This window comes from Micropterus salmoides, unplaced genomic scaffold (genome assembly GCF_014851395.1).
Source record: "Micropterus salmoides isolate LMB-PRFRI ecotype aquatic unplaced genomic scaffold, ASM1485139v1 Ms_hic_scaffold_4, whole genome shotgun sequence".
NCBI classification, from domain to species: Eukaryota; Metazoa; Chordata; class Actinopteri; order Centrarchiformes; family Centrarchidae; genus Micropterus; species Micropterus salmoides.
In genome coordinates, this window is record NW_024043372.1 from 1,099,136 (window position 1) to 1,115,589 (window position 16,454).

Genomic DNA, 16,454 nt, shown 5'->3' on the forward strand with positions numbered 1-16,454 from the left:
GCGGCTGATAAGGCTGCGGGGAAGGCAGAGAAACAGCCGGCCAGCTGCGCGACACTCACCTGCCAGAAAAGCAGCCCGCAGGAGTTTGTGGTCATTAGTCACCACATGTAACAGCCGCGCGACACCTTTTCAGCACGAGTGAACGGGCGGAGGAGCCGATGAGACGTCCTGAGCTCAGCGAGGCCAAAAGTTCTGGGTCTTATTTTGTCTTACTGTGTGCTGGTTAGACTACAGGTCCCATAATGCTTTGGAGAATGGAAACAGGAAGTAGAATGTTGACATGGAGTGAGTGGAGGCTGTTGTTTTGCAGTGTAACCGTCGTTTCATGAAGTTCATAATAAATACAAAATAAAGTTTTATCATCAGTATTAAAATTATTATCATTATTATTCTTATTGTTATGCGGCGTACAGACAGATATCACTGGATTACTTTGATATTGATGAAAACTATTGAAAATAACTTTTTAAAACTATTTTCAATCCAACCATACGTCCAGCATTTTATTTATTAATCCAGCACACATACATATAAAGCATAGGGTGACCATATGTCCTCTCTTTCTGGGGGTTTAACTCTCTCATGCATGAATTATTAAAAACATTATCTACATCTTTTAAAGATTCTTTTTAACTCTTTTCAAAATTCTGTTTTATTTTTAAATTATTTAACTGTCCTCGTATGTGGACGCCCTGCAACAAAGGAGTAAAATGTCTCACCTGACAATATGGATTATTGTGTTTTTAACGTCATGCCATGTATTTAAGCGAGGACAAACACTCACGGTGGCGTTTCTAAGACTAGTGTTGTAGTCAAGACCAAGACCATCAAAGCGTGGTCTTAAGACCGGTCTCGAATGCTACAACACTAGTGGAAACCCAGTAGCATGTTTTTATCCTCATCCAACTCCATGTTGGATCCAATCAGTTTCAACATATCAGCATGTAACAGATCAGATAGTTCAAACTGATTTCTTTACAGTACGTCAGAACAGTACGTCAGAACAGTAATTATTTTTATTTCCTGTTAAGGCCGCAGAGCAGACAAAAGTTGCCATTTAATGCTGTATTATACACTTTTGCATTGTTATTATGTTCATGTTTTTATTAAAGGTTCATTATAATATAATTCATCCCATCCTTGAAAAAGTAGAATAGATAAACTAGCAGATTACAGAAATCTGACATAAGCCTAGTTCACACTCGGCGGTCGCCAGTCGTTATGTGTGAACCCCAGACGCATCGCCGACGCCAGCCGGATATCCAGCACGCCAAATATCTGGAGGAGTCAGCCGACTCGACATCCACATCCAGCCAATGAGAGCAGGCAGCTCTCTGGAGCTCAGACGATCCCCGCTACCTGCCTGTGCTGATCCATCCTTTCTTTCTCTTTAGAATAACAAACAGCTGTTTCCTGTGCAGCGTCACGTAACTTCCTGTTTCACATTTCACGTGTGTTTTCTTGACCTAACGTGGTTTGGAGACCAGCGTCGGGTGACACAGCCGCTGTCAGCTCCTCTAGCGTGTGACCCCCCCCCGCGACTTCAAGACTCCCGTCACAAGACGGCGAGTCGTGTAGTGTGAACGGCACGGCGAGCGGCCGGCGCTGAAAGGCGTGTAGTCTGCAGGAGGCACTAATGCAATCTGACTCCACTGCTGCATGACGAGTATAAAAGCTACATGTGACTCAAAATTTTAATTTATAAAACAAACTTGTTAATCATGCTTTACTTTGTTTGACCTCTTTGAATAAAAGTTTTTCGCACGTGGCCATCGCAGTCAGCCATCTTGGATTGTCATCAAGCAATAAATATTTGGAAAACAAGAGAGTAACCACGGTTACAGTGTTGCTATCAATGAACTGACACCGTCCTACAATGACTTGGAGAACATAACCATCAGATAGTGACCCAAAGTGGAGTTAAAATAATCTGGGATCCAGCACATAAGTCTGTCCAGCCGGTCAGTAACTCAGATCTACCTGTGCCCCCCCCCCCCCCCCCCTCCCTCCACGGTCACTGCAGATGTCTCCGCTCTGAGGCTCCACTCTTTATCTCTGATAATGGCGGGCCGCGGCTGAAAGCCTAACGGGCTGAGCGGCGTGACCTCCAGCTCGCCGGCAGGGTTTTTAAAGGTGCCGTAGCTGGAGCATCTCCACGGGGCTAAAGACGTCCCCCCGCCTGCTGAATTTATCACAGTCAGATAGAGCGAGACGGCGAGCAGCGTCGCTGAGCTGATATTTATCTCCAGATTTATTTTTCACCTCTGCGCTGAATGTTACTTAAAGCTCTGCTGGAGAGGGATTTAGGTAAATGCCAACGAGAAATCAAACCTGAAGCCCTCTAAACTGTTGCAAATGAAAACACGAGAGAGAACATTGGGGTGAGTGACTGTTTCAGCGTCGGGCTTATTTCTCTCAGTAATGATACGACGACGGCCGCGTTTTAGTTATGAGGGTCAAACAAACGCTGATAGTAATATCAGCTCAGTTTATCCGTCTCTGGCAGAAAGTCACCGGTGATCAGTTCACGCCGACAGCGTCAGCCTTCACGCACCTCTGCTGGTCATCGGCCAATTAAAAAGTGATGTTCTCTGCAGACTTTCAAGGTGTTTAAAACACACAGACAGAAGGTGCAGCAGCAGAGGAGGCTTCCTGCAGGCCTCAAAGTGTCGCAAACAGCCGATTGGCCGACACACACGCACGTACGTCGGACACGCCGTCTGTCTCGTGTCCTGACAGACTGCAGGCAGCAGCCTCGCTCTTTCAAACACAGCGCCGCAGCGAGCTCGCCATCTTCTCTCCCTCTCCTAATAGCTCTCTCCCTCCCTCTTCTCTCTCTCTCCCCCTCTCGGGTAAGAGGGTGACAGTCTTTTAAAGTGCAGTCCTGTAGCTCCTGATAGCGCGGAGCAAACAATGAATGTATTGGCTATGCTAGTGAGGCTGCTAGCGTCTCAGAATAACAACGAGGCGGAGGGAGGACGCCGTGGATGAATTATCGTACTTCAAAGACGGGTTTACTAACCTCTCCCTCCTACCCCCCCGTAAACACAGTGGAAACAACACAGCAGTCTTCAGCTGACTCTGACTTCTTCGTTCCTCTGTATTTACATGTAATAATCCGGTTGGGAGGCGATGTGGTTAAATAAAATCTGCACATGACGACATTAGATCTGCTGCTCGTACTGAAAATGAGAGCACTGTGTCGAGGTCTGCACGGTCGGTAAGTAAGATTATCTTTGGTCACGCAGCAACAAAGAAAGGCAAAGTAAATGAGTGCAGAGGACATCCACAGCCAGTTCTCACTGAGCCTCACCTGAATGTTCAAACAGAATTCATATCATTCCTGCTGAGCTCTGAAGAGGCTAAACACCTGGTTTGAGGTGAACTTCAAGAGAAGCCGTGGCTCTGCAGCAAATCCGCCTGATGTCTCAGGACTTAAAGACAGAGCAGGTGATGGCGGCGCGCCGTGGTCGTTTCTGGCGTTAACAGAGGCTGTAAGGTGACTTGAAGCGTACCGACTGTTCGTACATGAATATTTAATGGCGCTCTAAATGTTAAGAACCTGAAAGTAAGAACTCATCACATGTAAAGAGATGAGAGCTGCATGACAACACATGTCACTCCTGAAAGACCCCTGTGGGCCCCTCAGCATCGTACTGTACATCACTGAACCCAGCGTGCATCTCCAGGTCGCCAGTCCATGTCAGGGCACAGAGAAACGAACACCCAGTCCCAGAGTTTAGAGTCACCTGCACCTGCATGTGTTTGGACGGCGGGAGGAAGCCGGAGCGCCCGCGGAGACCCGGGGAGAACATGCAAACTCCGCTCAGTTCGAACCCCGCCACCCCAGGAAAACTGGATTTCATTTTTATTAATCATTAACAACACAGGCGACTGAAATAACTTCAGTTCATGAATCATATTCTCTTCTGCTCAACATCCACGACCGAATTCGCAGCAGCCAAATGTAAAATATGAAAGAAAATAAAGATTTCCTGTTGAGCGGCTGGTGAATTTAAACATTTATCTGTCAGTGCCTGGTAGATGTTCACCCCCCCCCCCACCGGGATGACGGCAGAGGCCAACCTGCAGCAACATGAAGCGCAACATGTCAAAACATGTCAGAGTGAGACAGAGCCGTCTTTGTTGTTCTCAGGTCTGACGTCCTCCGTGCAGCGAAACGGTCTGAAATGCTTTTAGTGACGACGCGTCGTGTAGCGGAGGCTGAACACGCCTCGCTGTGGCCGCTTTCCTTTAGACAAAAAGACGTTAAACTGTCCCGAGAACAGATACCAAAATTACTTTCTAGGTACCGGGGATCCAACAGGTGGAAGACGGCATCGAGTGCAGCGACAGCTCCGCCTCCACTCATCAAAAAGTGTGTGGAAGAACTTTATTAGTTTGAGACGGCTGGCCGGCTGTGTAACGCTCGCTTTCGCTCAACGCGTCTGTAGCCTCAACATTTCTTAAAGGACTGTATGTTGTTGAAGCACATGGGATTTATTATTTTGTTTTGCACCGTGGTATCGAGACTCGCGGAGTTTCAGCGGTCCTGGCGGCGGACGCGGCTTTGACCCGTCGAGCTGCTCTCAGTGAGATGTGAGGCCTCGACAGGACGTTACGCCGCAGCTGTGTCTGCATCTCGGCCCGTTTGCCCTTGAAGATTATCGCTTTATTAAATTGTAATGCTCTCTGAAGCGGCACCTCTGTAAACAACACCCCACCACGCCGAGGTCCAGAGCTGCGAATGGAGGTCACAGCGAACACCTGAAGGACGTTCAGGAACAGCGAGCTGCTCCTTCGCTCCACTTCTTCTACCTTTCCTCAGCTGTCGGTCCTCTCACGCCCTCGCTTTCTATTAACCCCGTTCCTCTCTGTCAAGACACTTCTACCCCCCCCCGCAAACACACGTGCAAACACACATGCAAACACAAAGCCCCTCCTCTGCTGCTGCACACACACTCTCACAGCTATGGCGTCTGCAGGACGTGAATCATCGCCACACGCTGGCAGCCGACAGCTCTCGTCCCTTTGAATGGCTGCCCGTCATAAAAGCCAGATTGACGGTTGAATGGGTGGGGTGAATAAACGGCTTGATGGGTGGATGAGAGTGTGGATAGATGGGTGGGTGGATGAACAGAGGGATAAACGGGTGGGTGAATCACTGCATGAATGGGTGACTCATGACATCCTGATCCGTTCACACAAATCTGCACACGGGCTCGGAGACGAGCGTTCGCGCCCCGTCACACGTTTCCCCCCGGCTGTTCACTTCCTGCTGCATCAGCCGCTTTAACGGCGTCTTCCTGTTTATTTAACTCTTCTGCTTCGTCCTTTAGAGTCTTCACATCACAATTTAAGTTTGTTTTGGAACTTTATGAAATCCCCAGCGCTCCCAGCTGCTCGTCTGACTGGGGAAATACCAAAGTCAATTTTACAACAATCAATATCCACTGCAGTGTCACTAAAGTGATTAGGCTAGTCGATATTATTGATAAGGACTGGGTGCAGAAGCTGTAGCGCCGCTTCTCTGACCAACGCACTGGCGATTTAAACAATAAGAAATAGCAGCTATCGACACTTGTGCCGTCTTCCACTCAGGAGCAGAACAATAATAAGACCACATGTTACACAATCAATTAAACTATTTTTACACATCAGCCAATGACTCAGCTGACTGATCTGTGACCAGCTTTATCCGCAGTCAGTGGCGTGAGATTCTCACACGTGACAGCCTAACTACTGATTAAGCTCAAACACAAACACGTACAGACTACATTTAACTCGTGTCGCTATCTGCAAACCCTGCTGACTGGTCCAGACCTGCAGACCGTGTGGAACCTGAAGCCTCTGCAGCACCTGACGCTCAGATGGTCGCCCCTGCTTGTGTGCGAATGTGTGTTTGACAGGAACAATGCTACCTATTGAAAATCCTGACAGCACACACACACACACAGACGGAGTGGGCTGCTGTGATGTGGACCTGGTGGTGTTTGACTGTTAGATTTAACATGTCAGGTTCTCTCAAGTCTCATTTCCTCAGCCTGCTGCTGTGTTTGCCTGCACCGGCGTTTTAAAGCTCCCAGCCAGGTGCACAGGGCCGAGCTGTTTGCCTGAGTCAACACACACACACACACACACACACACGAGATGATGTCCTTTTTAAACGTGCGCTTTGCCTCCAGTGCGAGTCGGCCTCTGTAGTGCACTTTCTTCGGTTCTCGAGTGTCTCCCCGTTCTTTGAGTTCCTCTGCAGTTATTAATTTTTAATAACAAAGCGTGCAAACAGTCTGAAGGCAGCAACACCGCGCGTCAGAGACCATTTTTCCGTCTCCCTTTGACGCTCTCTGTGTTAAAACATCACGCCAGATACGCCAAAACAAGCAGTCAGCACTTGATTCAGGCCCCAGCAGAGATTATTCTGATATCTGAGAACGTCTGCACTCATCTTGGCCTCGGTGAGCATTACTACTTTACAAAACCCTTCTTAAAGACCCCGCCACCCCCGCTCAGTCTCTATGGTTACTGCACCAGCAGGCTTTGACATTCTTGTTGCGTTGAAGCAGCATTCCTCCGTGGATGACCGGGCAACGCGCCTCGACATGTGGGTCTGCTTCCAAAGCTCGACAACAACCAGATCTCTGATTCTGAAGCGTTCTGCACTCGGCAGGCGTCGAGACCTTTTCTGTTACTGCTGCCACACACGTCAAACTCCAGGATTACTACTTTGCAGCTTTCCCTCCGGGTTTTTAATCAGACAATGTTAGTCATTTGGAGACGTCATAAAGTCATGTGATCACTTTCCTTCCAGCCTGTGCAGATCGCAAGGCCGCATCTTAAATGCTGAAGTGTTAAACGTGTCGCAACATGCGGCCGCTGCGCCGGTAGTGAAGTCGAATCACTTTCAGGTCTTCTCACAGCACTGAGGATTTCTGGCGTGGCGGTGGAATTCCTCCACGGTTGACCGGGTGACTCAGAGCGCCATTTGGCTCCATGTCCAGAAGGCTAACCAGGCAAAACAAGGGCGCTAATAAAACTGTCCACTGATAAGCAGTTAATGCCCCAGAACTAATGACTGCACTGCCACCCCGTTTTCTCTCCCCCAATCAGTGTTGCGACGTGCACACGCACACACACACACACACACGCACACAGCGGCGAGGTTTGCTTCTCACACAGGCCTGCGACCGGACAACAGAGGAAAGATCCGAGTTAGGAACAGGAATTCTGGGAACATTTCAAATGAAAGTCTTAACGTTCATCAGGAGGAAAAGTGAAGCGTTAAAACCAGCGGAGGACAAAGTACACAGATCCTGTACTTGAGTAAAAGTACAGCTACGCTTGCGTCAATTCAGTCAAAGTACAAAAGTACCAGTTTTTAAAAAATACACAAGTATCAAAAGTAAAAAGTACTATTAGTACGGTCAGACATGAGCAGCAGGATTTAAATACAGCAGGCAAATGATGATTCATTAAAAACTGGCTGTCCTTTCATTAATAGTTCAAGTTACTCAAGTATTCAGATCCTTTACTTAAATAAAAGTACTAATAGAAAAAGTACTTAAAATGTCCTGTGACTGTTCTTCTATTATTAGATTATTACTCCTCATGTAAAAGCAGGATTTCACCTCCGTAGTTGTTATTTAATCATTTTGTATCAGAGAGCAACTTATTATTATTTTCATTCAGGATTAATCTGTTGGTTATTTTCTTTTTCATTCTGTAAATAGTGTCAGTGTCGGTCTAATAATCCTGTCAGCGCTGCTGTTGGAGTTTCCTTTATAACATTTAAATGTAGTGAACACCTCCCTCTGAGATGGAGCACATGAAGAGAAAACACTCAAGTAAAGTACAAGTACACTACTTGAGTAAATGTACTATGTTACTGTCCGCCACTGGTAAATACAATCCTAAAACACGGTCAGCGACCACGGAGGCGGAGCTCCGTCCTGCAGCAGCCGATCACAGGTAGCAGCACAACGAGAACGACCGTCACCCCTGGAGCTCCGGCACTAACGCGGCCTCGGCGTCGGCGCCACACGGGCCCCTGCAGTTAGCTGCACCGAGGGCCCGCAGTTCTGCAGGAAACTCAGAACAAACTCATTTGCCATGTACGAGTGCTGGTGGATGGATTATTCCTGTTCCTGGGTGGCACACTGACTCGTCTGCTGAGTTATTTCATTACATCTCAGCTCCTGTTGTCACTGCAGTTTAGCCACGTTGTGATTGGTTCATTCTGACGCCTGATTTTCTGCTGCCAAAAGCAGGAAATCTGCTGCCTGGAATGATGGTCTCTGATGGTCTCTGATGGCGCTGACAGGAGACGCCTCCAGTGACGACTGTTTAAAGCTGACAGGTGTTGATGAGTCGTTTGTTCACTCGCAGGGCCGACGCGGCTCCGGGTCAGTGTTCAGAAACTAAAAGTGGGAACTGTTATGAGCGCTGCTGACTTTTAAAATCATCACAGTTAATTTAAGTCAAACCTGAATCCTATTCTAATTATTTTCAAGGCACGGCAAAGGAAACACGCCCCCCCCCCAACCTCTCTACCTCTGATTGCTTTAATTCAAAACGCTGTTGAGTCGGCGGCGGCGCTGACTGGCTGCCAACAGGTGGGTGAAAACAGCAGCTGGAGACTCCTCTGCAGAGCTGGGAAACAACATAAGCTGTGACAGGCTGACGGGATCTGTAACCCAGAGGAAGTGTTTTACAAAGACTTACAGGAGCCGCCGTAGATCCCAATCAGAAAGAAAGCAGCCTTAATGTTCAGCAAGCAGTCAAAGAGAAGCTGCTGGAGCTGCTGAGAGGCCATCCACTCCTCTACAGTACGGATTAAGGCGCAGCGGCGGGCCGTCTGGTTGGCTACACGTTATTATTGGCCTCTATTTTAAACCGTATTGAAACCATGACAACAGCAAAAAGACCAACTTTAGCTCCTCTCTGTCCTAAACGTTCCCTCTGAATCTTCCAGCCAACGTCATCGACCATCAGGCAAAGCCCGCTCGTTTTTATCTGGAGTCATCTCAGGCTAAGAATAGCGGGCGGCGGCGGCGGCCCCGTCCCACACCCTGCGAAGCCCGCGAGCCTCTTTAAAACATCCTATGACCGCTTCGTTTTCAAGTTCTGACAAATGTGCATCGACAAGTGGTGTTTCAGTCCTGGCGAGAGGGTGACTCACAGCGACAGGATTGCAGCCAACTGTGGGCAGAGGAGCGCTGGAGATGCCTCATCCCCTATTTTAGCCCAGAAGGGCTGAGGGAGGAGGAGAGAGAGCCTAAAGGATCTAAATCTCATCTCCCAGCGTGATAAAGGAGGCTTCTTCCACAACATGCTCACACATATATATATATATATTTTTATTTTAGCTTTCGAAATAGGAAAGCAAGAAAACTACCTCTCTCTGCTGAAAGAAGAATCCTTCTTTCCACTTGTAGCTGCAGTTTGAAAAGCAGGGAGCCAAAGATTAGGCTTATCATGTGGAGGACGCACAAAGCGTTTCACACCAGAGGAGCCTACTTTGGATGATATTGATTTCTGAACCAGGGAGTAGCTCAGATGTAGAGACAGAAGAAGAGTCAGAGAGGAGGGGGGGGGCAGGAGTGTGTCTGGGGAATATGTCGTCTGACTGCCTTTAGACGAAAGTCTTGTTTGCCAACATGGAACCGGGATAAAACCAACGCTGCTGTCAGATTAAAGAGAACAAACATGTAGTTCCAAGAAGTGAACTCGCTGGGGAGGAAAAGGAAACTCCTGCTCGTTAGCGCAGCGATTAGCAGCCGGTCCTTATTGTCTCCTTAGAGATTCTGCAGCCTCGGGTCAGAGGTTACTCAGCACATTAGAGATTATGTAAGCTTAAAGTAAGCAGGAGAAACACACGGCGTGCAGCGCGTTCGATACCCTGATCGTCACCTTGACAAGATGGCTGCTGCAGCGGCAATTTAAACCTCTTCAGCCAATGAGCTCACCTTTTCACTGAAGACTGAGGCGCCTTTCAGAGGCGAGCGCTGCTGGTGTTGACTCTGCTACAGCGCACACACACGCACACACACGCCGTTTACTTGACCCTAAAAGGTTACACACAGATCTCTTCTGTACGAAATGATAGAAAACTGGAGCTCTTTCACTGCAGAGTCTCTCTGCTGCTACAGGCCAACGCGCAGGCAGCCCGTCCTCTGCTCCTCATCAAAAAAAGACAAGACGAGGTTATTTACTGCGACGGCCCGGAACACTAATCTGTTTTTAATCCTTGGTTTGTTTGTTTTTTTCATCCGGGGAAAGTCGGCCGAACACGTTTGGCCTTTTCCAGCGAGAGCAGAGCTTCATATTCACACGCGTCAACGTCCGAGTGCTGCAGTCAGAACACACACGCAAACATCTGTACACACACACACACACACACACACACCCAAACATCTGTACACACACACACACACACACACACACCCAAACATCTGTACACACACACACACACACACACACACCCAAACATCTGTACACACACACACACACACACCTAAGTGACCAAATTCACAGTGCGGCGTAGAAACAAACACACACACATCATCAGTGGAGGTGGTTTCAAACGCTGTTCTCTGTGTACAGGATTAAAGACAGCTCGTCTACAAAACACACCAGTCGTTTCAACATGACGCCTGTTTACACACACACACACACACACACACACACACGCACGCCAGTGTGCTCAGCTGCAGGTCTGGCTGATTTACGTCACTGAGGGCCAAACAGAAAGAATAGAACAGCATCCAGGGAGGTGCTCTGAGCAGCTACTGATTTACATCCACTGGGGGGGGTAGCAGGAAAAACAGGTGGACCTCTTGGCCTCCTCTGCCGACCCCAGACCCCAGAATAACGGCCCCCGTGGGACCACTCAGAACCCTCCAACCTGCCCCTCACTCATTTAATCCCTGTGGGACAATCAGGTGTCATTAAAACAGAGACCGTGTCGCTGGGAGAGGCTCAGCAGCCAGGCAGGAACTGAATCCACCAGGACCTCAAAAGGTCAGCGGTCTAAAAAAAAAACTCCCCTGCAGTCCAGCCAGGCCGTAAGCCTCGGCCTCCCTGATGGAAAACAACCTGTACTGGTTCCAGTAAGACCGCTATGGGGACGCCATGCAGAAGACAAGGCCACAGTCCTTTCATATTAAAAGTCCCATGAAGCACCGAGGTTACAAAAATACACATTCACATGTCAGAACATTTATCTCATATACTCGGCTTTCTGCAGCCACTTTTCTTTCTGAGACTTCATCCTTCCCTTTTCTCACAGCCCCCCCCCCCCCAGTTTTTGTCTTTCCCTCGGTCAAAGGAGGCCTACCCAGACCGCAGCAGGCTGTCAAACGTCTCCATGGCAAAGCATACGTGACAGGAATGACGAGGTGGTGGGCGAACACATCCTCCGGTGCGCGCTGCCTTCACCTCTGAGGAGGGCAGCGGCACCGGGGCCGCGGAAGTGTTTCCGCTGCAGCACCGCGGGCTGCTGCCGGTGCTGCTCGGTACCACCGGGGCCGTCACGCTCCTAATGAGCTCCGTGTCCATGCGCTGTAACCAACTTCGACTCCCATTGGCGCGCGCGCGCACGCACGCACGCACGCGCGCGCGCAAGCAAGCAAGCAACAGAAAACAGTGTCAAGAACAATGAGGTCACTAACTCACTGCCGGGTGTCTCAGTCCCGCTCTGAGGCCAAGTTACGGGGACTTCTCGTGGATTCAGGGGAACCTGTCCCTTCACAGGACGCCAAAAATAAAGCAGAGCGCGCGCGCACGGCTGCCTGACATACAGTGAGTGATACAGAGGCCCTTCTCTCTCTCTCCCAGCCCCCTTGGACTACAGCCTGTCCTGGTCTGCCTTTAAAATGCACCTGTTCGGGTGTGAAGCCAGAGGAATGAGCCCGGTGGGCTTCAGCTGTCCGCGCGCCGGCGCGCCGGAGGCGGCCAGGAAAGGCAGGAGGAGGCAAGCTAAGGAGGCGAGGAGGCTAGGAGGGAGGGAGCAGGGCGGTGAAGGAAAGCAGTAGCTGGGATAAGTAGCCCAGCAAGCCAGCTAATAACACAGCGACTGCCTAAAAATATCACCGACCACAGAGCTGCCGCAAATCACAGCGGAGCGAACCCGGATGTTACAAACGCACCGAATTTCACGCACAACACGGACCCAGCAGAACCGGGAGCCACAGAGGACAGCTGGGTGCTACGGTTCAGTTTCTCCTTTAATGTCTGCACTTTCTCTTTCCAGCAACACAGAGAGACACACAGCAGCACAGACACAGAACAGAACCGGGATTTAGAAAGAGACTGACCGTCAGACCTCCTCCAGGTGCGGATCCCTCCCCGCGTTCACGCTAAATCCCGCGTTCCTCCCGTCTTCGTCCGAGCGACGGCAGCTCGGCTCCCCTCCCCGCTTCCACACGGACAAATATAGGCTCTCTGCTCGGCGTCGGGTCTCCTCTGTCCCCCCTCCTGGCTGGCGACAGGCTGTCTCCGGCGGTCCAAAGTTAGTAGTCGCAGCGGAAGGTGGAGGATAAAAGAATAGAACACAAAAAGCGCCGTGTGGGGAAAATATATGTAGTGCCTGAAGCTGAGATTAAAACCAGCAGCGAAAAATATTCTGGGTTTTAAAAAAGAAAAGAGAAATGTTGGTGTGAGTGGGAAGAAGAATGAAAAAGCTTGAACGTCCGGTCGCTACGGAGCCGCCGGCGGGGCCACTGCTCCCGGTAAGCGGGCCGGAGAGGTTGCTGCTGTCGGACCTGAGGACTGGAACACGTCCCGTCCTCCCGAGGTGCTCCACACAAATGTCCGCTGCCGAGCCTGAAGGATGAATTTCCACCCGGAGGAGGAGTGGAAGGAGGGAGGGAAGGAGGGAGGGAGGGAGGGAGGGAGGGCAGTGCCTCGCATTCTCTGAATTACTCCACCCCCAAACTGCCCCCCCTCTTCTTTCCCCTCCCTCCACCTCTCCGCCTCTCTTTCATTCACCGTGTTTGTTCTCCCTTCTCTTCTTCTCATCTTTGTCTTTTTTCTTCTTTCATTCACTCTCTCTCTTTTCACCCCCCCTCCTCCCCCCTTGCAGCCCCGCCCGTGGTGAGGCAGCCCATTCACTTCCATAGTGTCTCCAAAGGCACGCGCCCTAATGACGAGCGGATCATTCAATATGCCCCCCCCCCCCCTTTATGTTAAAAGCCTTCAGAATAAGCAGCAACAACAAATGTCGGATAAAAGTTTGTCTGCTCAATAACAAAACATGCAGTTAAGATGTAGAGCAAACAAACGTGCGTCTTCCAAAAAACAGTAACTCCTGCATTATATTCTGTTCTACTTCTAGATTTTCAATTGTCACCTGAAGTTTGTGTTTCCATCTAAATGAAGGTGTGATACCTGTGTACAGGTGGAGTGTTAGCACGCCTCCATGTTTGTAGTTCTTCTGTTTATCTAATGAGCTCAAGTACCAAAGTTAAAAACAGCGTTTACGCCACAAAAACAGACATTTTCAGACCTAAAATTAACAATTAAATGAAGGAGGTTTTGTTCATTATTTCTGCCTTCATTAATATTACAGATAATATATATATTTAATTTATTTTATTTAAAAGGGACAGCGTATAGTAAAACTTAAACGATACCACTGTACCAGATTATAGCTTGAAGCTAATTCACATCTGCAGTCCCTTGGCAGGTCAGGGTTAATAACATTACAATAATAAATACATTTGCTAAGGCTGACACGACCCCGAGCCACATCGCTCAGCCCCGGCACAAACCAACAGCACACAAAGTTACATAAACACTCAAGGTTACTCAGAAACCAATCAATTAAATTAAAAGCAGGTCAAAAATCTCCAATAAAATATCTGGATCGGTGATTTCAGAGCTGAGAAGCTTTGTAACTAATTAAGCTTCTGAGGGTGCATTAACAGGCTGTTTACTGTAGACATGTGTTTCAGTTCCTCCCACTGCTGCTATGTATTGTGGGGGGGGGGGCTCCAACCTTGTGTTGTGGAATGACTAATAAACCTTGAACGTAAAGACTTTGTGTTTTGGAACAGCCGGACAAAAAGATAACCGAGTAAGAGGGAAAGCAGCGTCTCTGTAAAGTAAAAGCCTTATTTATTTGCCTGACTTAGCGTTTCTTTGCTCATATTGACTTTATGGACACCTGGAGTGGTTTTATATGCGCTTGTTCATTTCAGCACTGTGGGGATTAAGGTTTGATTGGATATAAAAGCTCAACTAAGTGTTCTATGAATTCACAAACCATCCTTTGTCTGAGGTTAAAGCCTCGTGGTGGGTGTTTTTTGTCTTTCTGAGGTTCACTATCAGCTCTCCAGACCGGCGTAACGAGCACAGGTTTGCACATTGATTTTGCTCCCTCTGCCGAGCCAAAGTCCCGCTGAAGGCAGCATTCAGGAAGCGGAGCTTCGAGTGGAAGGTCACCGGCCCGCATCTCAGACACGCTCATGAACAGGCAATGAAAACAGCTGAGCAGCTACGAGCGAGCCACTCCAAACGGTTGTGGCGAAGGTGGAGATGTGTGACTGTGCAAATGTCATGGTGAACGGACTACATTTATATAGCGCCTTTATCCCAAGAGCACTTTACAACGCTTCACATCTCCCCCACCCCCCGCACACAAACACAGATTGGTTTACAGCGACGGCAGCAGAGCGACCTGCTCACCAGGTACTGAGGTACACATTTGAGGTACTTGTATTCTTTACTTGAATATTTTCTCCTTCTACTCCATCACAGAGGGATTTATTGCACTTTTTACTTTCACTACATTTATCTGACAGCTTCAGTTACTTTACAAAGTCCGATTTTTACACAAAAAACACATGAAGAGTTTATAAATTATGATGTTTACTTATAAATTAAACTCCAACAGTTTATACAAGTAAAGCTGACAGGATTACTAGACTGACGGAAAATTTATTTGCAACCATTTTGATCTTTTAAGTGAATTTCCATATGAAACGTTTCAGGGTTCCTTTTCTTTGAATGTATTAATAATTTGTATGTTTGTTAATAATGTTGAGGTTTGGACTGTTGGTCACACCAAACAAAGCACTATGAAGGCGTGTCTTTGGGCTCTGGGTAACTGTGACGGCAAACAAATAAGCAGCAGATGAATTCATAAGGGAAATAAGTATTAGTTGCAGTCTGATACTAAACTGTTCAAAACGAGCTCCAGCTCAACAGCTACAGCAGTAAAATCTTGCTTTTACATGAATGCATGAGGAATAACACTCTCATGATATAATATGTAATAGTACAACAGTCACAGAGGACATTTTACTGCATTGAACATTTTTACTTTTAATACTGTAAGTACATTTTGCTGATTATACTTACATAATTTTAATTCAGCAAACATTTTCAGTGCAGTACTTGTAACAGAGTACTTTTACAGTGTGGTATTAGAATTTTTACAAGAATCAAACTGAAAGCGCTGCGCTCTGGAGTAGAAACATTTCTCCCAAATAACCGTTAACCTTTGTCGACCGTTTTAAGATCAGGTGGTTTGAGAGAGACCGTCGGTGCAGATGTTATCCTGGTGTCAACTACAGTTAAGTGTCTGGCTGTCTTTAATTTGATTCAGCTTTGTTCTGTCACAGAGTCTCTTGTACAAGATGAGTGTAGGTGTCACTTTTTAAATAATGTACGTCTCATTTCAGAAGCGCTGAAATGTGAAACATGAATCCGCTCATTAAATCCGTTTCATCTCATTTAAGGATGAGAACAACAGTGAACCCGCCGCGACTGCTCGATGATCTTATGTGAAAGAGAGGAGGCAAGTAGGAAAAGAAAGAGTGTAGCAGCGCTGACAATGTACAGAATCTAAAGCACCCACTGAAGTGAAGTGGAAAGACCGGGGAGAGAGTGATATGATTGAGGGGGAAGAGGGGTGAAGCATATCTTGGAAATTGTTGGTATTTTGTCCCAGAACTAGGCCATCTCTGAGAGTGTTTTCATAACTGACAGCAATCACTGTCCCTATTGTGAAGGAAAAAAATGTCTATGACTCTGGGGTTGAGTCAGATAATTGAAAAGTTATTGTTAGATGTCACAAAAAAAATAAAAATAATAAAAAAAAATTGACCAATTGACAACTTGGTCCTAAATTTTTGGCAAAAAGCCCAGATGTCTGTGGCGGTCCAAGGTTTCTGTGGGACACGGGGGCATGTAAGTGATAAGTTAAAGGACTGGTTGTATAAACTGAGTGGACTTTAAGGAAGAGCTGGTCTTCAAAGTTTAGATAAAAGTCATGCAAAAAAAAAAAAAGCATTTTCAAAGAGTGGGAGGAAGCAAAAATCCAAGCAAATGTATTATTTACCTTAAAATATTTTCACAGTTCAAGAAGAAGAAAGTACACATGAATAGATCTCTGCAGGAGGTCGTCTGAGCTGGATGCAGATTTAGCTAAGTCCCACATAAATACTGATAAT

General features: G+C 47.7%; 1 protein-coding gene across 1 annotated transcript in view; it reads right to left on the reverse strand.

The window, feature by feature from the left end:
* The window catches only part of dag1 (dystroglycan 1), a 53,267-nt gene extending 40,448 nt beyond the window's left edge, over positions 1 to 12,819 (reverse strand). Inside the window, exon 1 of the mRNA XM_038695816.1 lies at positions 12,315 to 12,819. The gene's annotated coding sequence lies outside the window, so the exon portion shown is untranslated. The remainder of the gene's footprint in view (positions 1 to 12,314) is intronic.
* Positions 12,820 to 16,454: the final 3,635 nt, after the last annotated feature.